Raw genomic sequence first — 6,812 nt, 5'->3', positions numbered from 1 at the left:
TAAAAACTTGTGACATAATGAAAACATAATAAGAACCAGCTTGTGCCTTCCTATTAAGCCCACAAAAAAGTTATAACCTCATCTTTCTTTTTGAGATGTTTGTTTGTTACATTCTACTTGTTTAAGGATATTTGTAATTATCTAGTAGGTTTTCTGATCGAATCGCATTGTAAATCATATGTGAAACCCTATACAAAACCAGTTATCATACATTACATAACAGAACAAGAAGAAAGAAAACTTTATTCCGAATACACGTGGGAATAGTAATTGCAATCAAAGAATTCAAGGTTGGGAAGCAACCTTTTAATGGAATAATAATGGATTAGATTACTGCTCCCAATTACAAATCATTACTTTGCCCCCACGGTTAAAGAATCAACAATGTAATATGCAGTCGCAGACGATGAAATGGTGCATCTTGAATTGAACCCACTTTGTCATCTACTAAGGGATGAATTCATCATAGTGGCTCATCTAAAGGATGCTTGGATCTCTTCCAGAGTTCGTCCTTTGGTTTCCAGAACACACAATACCACAAAGGCCAGTGTGAAGGTGCACACAACAGAATATACCGTGAATGTCCCTGCAACAATAAGATGGTAATAATGGAACTTCAGAAAACTGTTCATAATGAGCAATTATTTACTCATTTTTTGACAATATGTTTTCTAGCCTACTCTAGACTAAATATGGTTCGCAAGATCTATCAAATGGATATAGGTGTCTCATTTCATAGTCCACATTCCTGCTACAATCTGTTTTCAAATCTACAAATGGGGCATACATTCCCTACCCCTGTTGGATTTGAACATGCTACCTCTCTTTCAAGGATATGTTTTTACTTGTTTAAAGATTGAAACTTTTCCCACACAAATAGGCCAGACAAGGCTAATAGACATTTTAGAACTCAGCCTAGTTCCAATCTTCCAACATTCAGTATCAGGGGACATGGCATGCCCTGAAGGTTTAATGGACCAATATAGGAATCTAGGAGAGACCACAAATATTTTCGTTTGGTCTAATTGCTTTACTAAAAGTGTATACCATATAGAGAAGCGGTGCACATTCCATCATGTCTGTTATAGTGGAACTCTTCCATTTGGCAATGATGTTATAGTGTATACCAATGATTTCATCCAGTTTGCCAGGGTTGCTACACTGCCAGCAAGACCCTTGACATTGAGTGGAAGTATCTACAGTAGCACAGGAAGAGTTAGATAATAGAGACATGGATTATTAGTAGCATCACTTTAAGTGATTAAAGGACCAGGAGATTCTTCCCGGTGATTCTGTAAAGGGTGCAATAATGTGACCTAGTCAATGTTACAAGTGTGTTACCTCAGACATGATAATCCATGGGATGGCACCCATACCAAGTGAGAAGCAAACGATGAAAATCTATAATCAAATCAGCAAATAGAAAATGATATATATCAATATGACAAAAGAATGGTGTGACAGAGAATGTCTAGTTAATGCATAGAAGTTTTGGTATGTGTTAAAAATCCTAAGAGCTATGTTACTCGAGCGTTCTATTATTTCCAATTTCTATATTCATATTTGAGTTTTCATTCCCAACTTACCAACAAACTTGTTAAAGCTAATACACTGAAGAACGTTTCATATTGAGAAGCTCCTTCCATATGGCTCTGCAATAACAACAAACTAGAAATTAGCTTTGGATAGCCAAGAAATTCGATACCATTAGGCACCAGATAACACCACCAAATAAGTGTTTAGTAGGAAGTGAAGGCGTGTTTTTCATAGAGCTTCAAATCAACCATTAGGCTTTTTAGAAGCACTGCATTCAAATAAGATGAGAGACCAAGAAGGAAATGACATATGGCTTTTAGTGACATTACCTTCAAGTAAAATGAGAGGCCAACAAGAAAATGACATATGGCCATCCCTCTTGATGAGACCTATTGACAAAACAATAAAACATGTTAGTTCTCTCCACCATTGAATCTATGCTCCCAAATGACACAATACAAAATCGTGATAACTGCAAGGTTTTTCTCACCATAAGGGGAAGACATCGACCAACTTTGTCCATTAGGCATACAGTAAGCCCAGTCGTGAGCACCTGTAACATTATCCTTTATTCATAAGCAACATGAGACTAAATCATGACAGACAAATTCATGCAGGACTTCAAGAAAATAATTAAACCTGAATGGCACCAAGTCCAAGTGATGCAGCACTAGTAGATGAAATCCCTACAAATTTGTGGATAGCACAAATCGTAGCTCAGTGCTTTGTTTAAGAAACAAGATTGACATAGACACTATGAACTAAAAATCACTTCCAGCAACCTTTTATCTTGTTGACTTCAAATTTCTAAGATAATTCTCTGCTGCCAAAGGCTATTGCAAAGCATGCTACAGATTCCATAGTTTATAATATGATAAAATTGAACATGAATAAAGACATGATATAGAACCTCAACTTTAGATACTTATAGGCTAGAACTCACCAGCAGATTTGAAAATGGAAGTGTTGTAAAACATAATACCATTAACTCCACTTAATTGCTGCAAAAGTAGCAGCCCAATACGAATCTGAAGTCTCCCATTTCAAGACAATATCAGCATACAAAATTGTGAGTTTTGTCCATTTTGGAAGAATGAAGTATTTGTTGACTGATAAACCTACTTGTGTAAATTGGCCAAATGGGGAAATCTTAAGATGTAACTCACAGTGAGAGGAAGGGCATATCTTCGTTCAAAGATCTCACAAAATTTGATTCTACTTTGCTGACTATTCATCTCCATGACGCTCTAGACTCAGAATATTTCCATTAGTTAGACAAGCTTCTACCATTAAAGAGGTGATGTTAACTAATAGACAATTAAATCCCATTCACGATAGGAAAAGCTTAAAAAACAAGCAAAATCTATACAAAAGCAGATGACTCCTCAAACTGGTAGAATATTGAAAACACAGTAAGAAGTTTGATGATGCAATTAATGGAACAGGCAAAAAAATGTAGTTCATCTTGGAGAAATCCTAGCACCTTGATTTCAACTGCTTCAAGGGAGACATCAATATCAGATCCTCGGAGTGCTTGTAGTGAAGCTTCAAAACTATCATTACCAACTTTTGCCTACACTCAAGTAATCATAAATTTCCCAAATAAGTTTCTTTGTATAGTATATGTCATTTTAAAATTGTTAGCGATAATTGAATAATATCATTTCAAAATGTATCTGTATGTGAAATATGCTCACCAGCCATCTTGGGGATTCTGGTATGAAGAAGAGGCCGAATACCAAAAGGGCACAAGGGATCATACCTATCTAGCTAAAGTTGTCAACCTATCATTTCTTTCATAAAAGTTAAAAATCTAATTTATTTTTTTAAATTCACCCAGCAAAAGCATAATAAAAGGTACCTGCAATTGCAAGAGGACGCCATGAAAGGAACAGTCCAAATAGATATGCCAGCATAATACCAATTGTCACAGAAAGCTGTTGAAAAATCAATTAAGTATAAGATTCAAAACTGTATCAAATTACACTTTATATTAGGACTATTATCATGATTAATATACGAAAGAATTTTGAGTTTACAAAACAGACCTGATTTACTGCCCCAAGACCTCCTCGCAAATGCTTTGGTGCAATCTCAGATATGTATACTGGTACCTAAAAGAACCATGATATGGTTAGATTCATAGCTGTCCACGTGCCTGTATGCTCTTTAATTTATTAAGTTTAATAATTTATGGCCTAAAAATGATGACAATAGGCTTGTTCTAGATTGTGAAAAAAAATTGACTTACAGTGAATGAGATGACTCCCACTCCAAAGCCTATGAGCACTCTTCCCAAGTACAAAAATGAAGAATTCTGTAACCATAGGGTGATGACATCAAAAAGAGGAATTTCCTTATGCTCCAAAGGAAAATTACTATCAAACTTCTTATTCCTTTAGCTATCATTTTATCAAAGGAAAATTAGCTTGCCTTGGCAAAAGAAATAGCAAGCCACCCAAGAATGTTGGGAATGGAAGCTACTAGTAATGCCTGCATGCAAAAAAAGAAGAGTTTATGCAAATCTAAATGTGTGTTAATTGCACTCATCTTTAAAGACTGGGTACAAAAAAGAATTTATATGACCATCGTTGCTACCAGCAATACAAGACAAAATCTTGCAATGTATCCCTTTAGCAGTAGCATATTAGGTCTAACATATAAATTTATTTTAGTAAAGAAAGAAAAACATTGAAGGCACTTACCCCTTTCCGTCCAATATAATCAGCAACTTGTCCACTAATTATTGCACCCACCATGGCTCCAACATTAGTTAAAGATCCAAATAAGGAGAACTGACAGAAACAACAAGACTCTATATTAGGATCTACCACATAAATTTATTATATCCTGTTGCAAAAATGCATTCATCAAATAACAGTACCTGGGAAATAGTTAACCCAAGATCATTGATGATCCCACTTTGTGTGGGCGAAGAGTATCCAATCTGCAAGAACGTTGCTATCAGAAACTTCCTTTTTTTATTCAGGTCAACTCTTGTAATGGACGCATGGGTTAAAAATCAATCTATTCAAATAAGAAACTATAACTTACATAGAAACCAAACTGTACAGGCCCTAGGGAAACTATTAATGTACATAATATTGCAGTTATAGCACTTCCACAGAAGATTTCAACATTATTTGCCTTTCTAGCACCTTTACCACCATGACGGCCAAATTTGGATATGGTTAGACGTGTGCTTCCTTTCTCTAAGAGAGCCTTTTAATATCTCCATTGCCACCCATGCTTCCCTTTTCCAAATCATCCATGTACCCCATTTTTTTTACAGGGTAAAATCCTAGTGACCAAATTTTTTGCAAACTTACAGGCCTACACAGCCAAAATCCTATTGGCAAAATATTCAGCGCTCCTCTCAGGACTCGTGACAAGGGCTTAACTACCTCTTGTGTACCATAAGTTGAGTAGTTGTATTGGGCACTGACAGATTGATCTTTTGGTGCAATGGCAACTCCACTCTAACAAGTGGTCCAGGTTCGAATCCTCAGACTGTCGGGTAATGCTCAGGTAACGCTGAGGGGAGATTGTTGGCAAAATGTTCAGCACTCCCCTCTATAAGTTGAGTGGTTGTATCAGACACTGACAGGTCAGTCTTTTGGTACAATGGCAACCCCACTAACAAATCCAAGTTCACTCTTTCAATAATGCTTACAATTCCAACATAGAATGATGAGATCTGTCACTGCCAAAAAGGAGGATAATAAAAATTAAAGCATAAGCAAGCATAGGATAAATCCAATGTATATTCAAGCAAAATATTTATGGAGGTCATATGAAAAAAAACACACCATTAATATCATAAAATGATTAAAAGATTTACCGACCAGATGCATTTTTAAATCTAATAAGTGACCTGTAACATATATCGGGAATTTGTTAACCACTTCATCAAGCAGAGACATATATAACTCTTCTCAACTAATATAGAAAAAATTAGGAAAATCAAGATACTCCAAGGACCAAGAATAATGTATAACCAGCATCGGAAGGACCAAATGAGCACATCTCTTGCTAAAGTTTGTGATCCTTAAGGAAAAGTCCAATTTGGAATGAGCTACAGTAAACCCAAACATAGTGGCAACCATCCATTTAAATTTCTGAAAATGGTAATTCTGTCAACTAGGTAGACGCTTCCTATTTGAAATATATAACTCCATCCAAAAAATTCCCACAAGAAAAATGAACCAAAACTCCTAAAACATGATATGTCTAGAACTTTTACAGAGATGGAATATATTACTAAAAATTGCAAACAATTATTCATTATAAGTGATATCAGATTTCCACAATCCATGACAATGAATTCTTACTTCTAGGTTCGATTGAAACAATCTTTTACCATCAATGTTTTGGATCATACTACAATGGAATATATTACTAACAGTTCCAAACAAGTATTCATTATAAGTGATATCAGATTTCCACAATCCATGACAATGAATTCTTACTTCTAGGTTTGATTGAAACAGTCTTTTACCATCAATGTTTTGGATCATACTACATCCTTGTATTCATTATAATCGATTCCTTTACAAAAGCTATTATACTAGTTTGGCCAACTCTATTAGTGGCTCAACAGCTTTAGGTATAAAGAAGACACCACATACCAGTACCCAACCACAAGGATAATGACAAAGGCTCCTCTTAGCCTGTGACCATTTTCTAGATTACATATTTGTGCTATGTCCGAAAGGTTTTTCTATTTTTTCTTGTGTTTTCTAGATAGCTCATTGGAAAGGATTCCTCTTCTCCGTTCTAAGATAAATCCACTAATAGTCCATTGGGCTATTTTAAATCATTCATTGAAATCAATAGAAGCCCACCCTACCTTTCTTCTCCATGCGTTAGAGTTTAAGTTGCTCAGTAAAAACTATCCTTAGAAACAAAACATTAATGGTCAAATCGAATTTCTTTTACGACAAAGGGCAGTTCTAATAATTGAAGACACGGATGCCTAAAAGTGACCACACAAAATAAATTCAACTACACCCAGATGATTGTTATAGAGAGTCAAATCTAGAGCTTCATTAAATTTGTCCTAATGGCTTCTCCTTTGCAACAATTTCATAGGCATCTTGACACAAGCACCAAAGCTACCACTCCTGCAATAACACTAGTTTCCAATAGATACAGGGAGTTTTCTTCAAAAGAACATCTATTTCAATTATTCGTGAAGCCCTGCAATGGCACAACCTTTGAACGGAAGGGATGAGTTTTGCATTGAAAACACACCAGCAAGAACCCAAACAATTGAA

General features: G+C 35.6%; 1 pseudogene; it reads right to left on the bottom strand.

The window, feature by feature from the left end:
• Positions 1-473: 473 nt before the first annotated feature.
• LOC149562466 (sugar transporter ERD6-like 6) lies at positions 474-4,817 on the bottom strand (annotated as a pseudogene).
• Positions 4,818-6,812: the final 1,995 nt, after the last annotated feature.

This window comes from Cupressus sempervirens, chromosome 4 (genome assembly GCF_028749045.1).
Source record: "Cupressus sempervirens isolate cs-2001-9-10 chromosome 4, ASM2874904v1, whole genome shotgun sequence".
Classification (NCBI taxonomy): Eukaryota; Viridiplantae; Streptophyta; class Pinopsida; order Cupressales; family Cupressaceae; genus Cupressus; species Cupressus sempervirens.
This window is presented reverse-complemented; position numbering and strand designations above follow the sequence as displayed.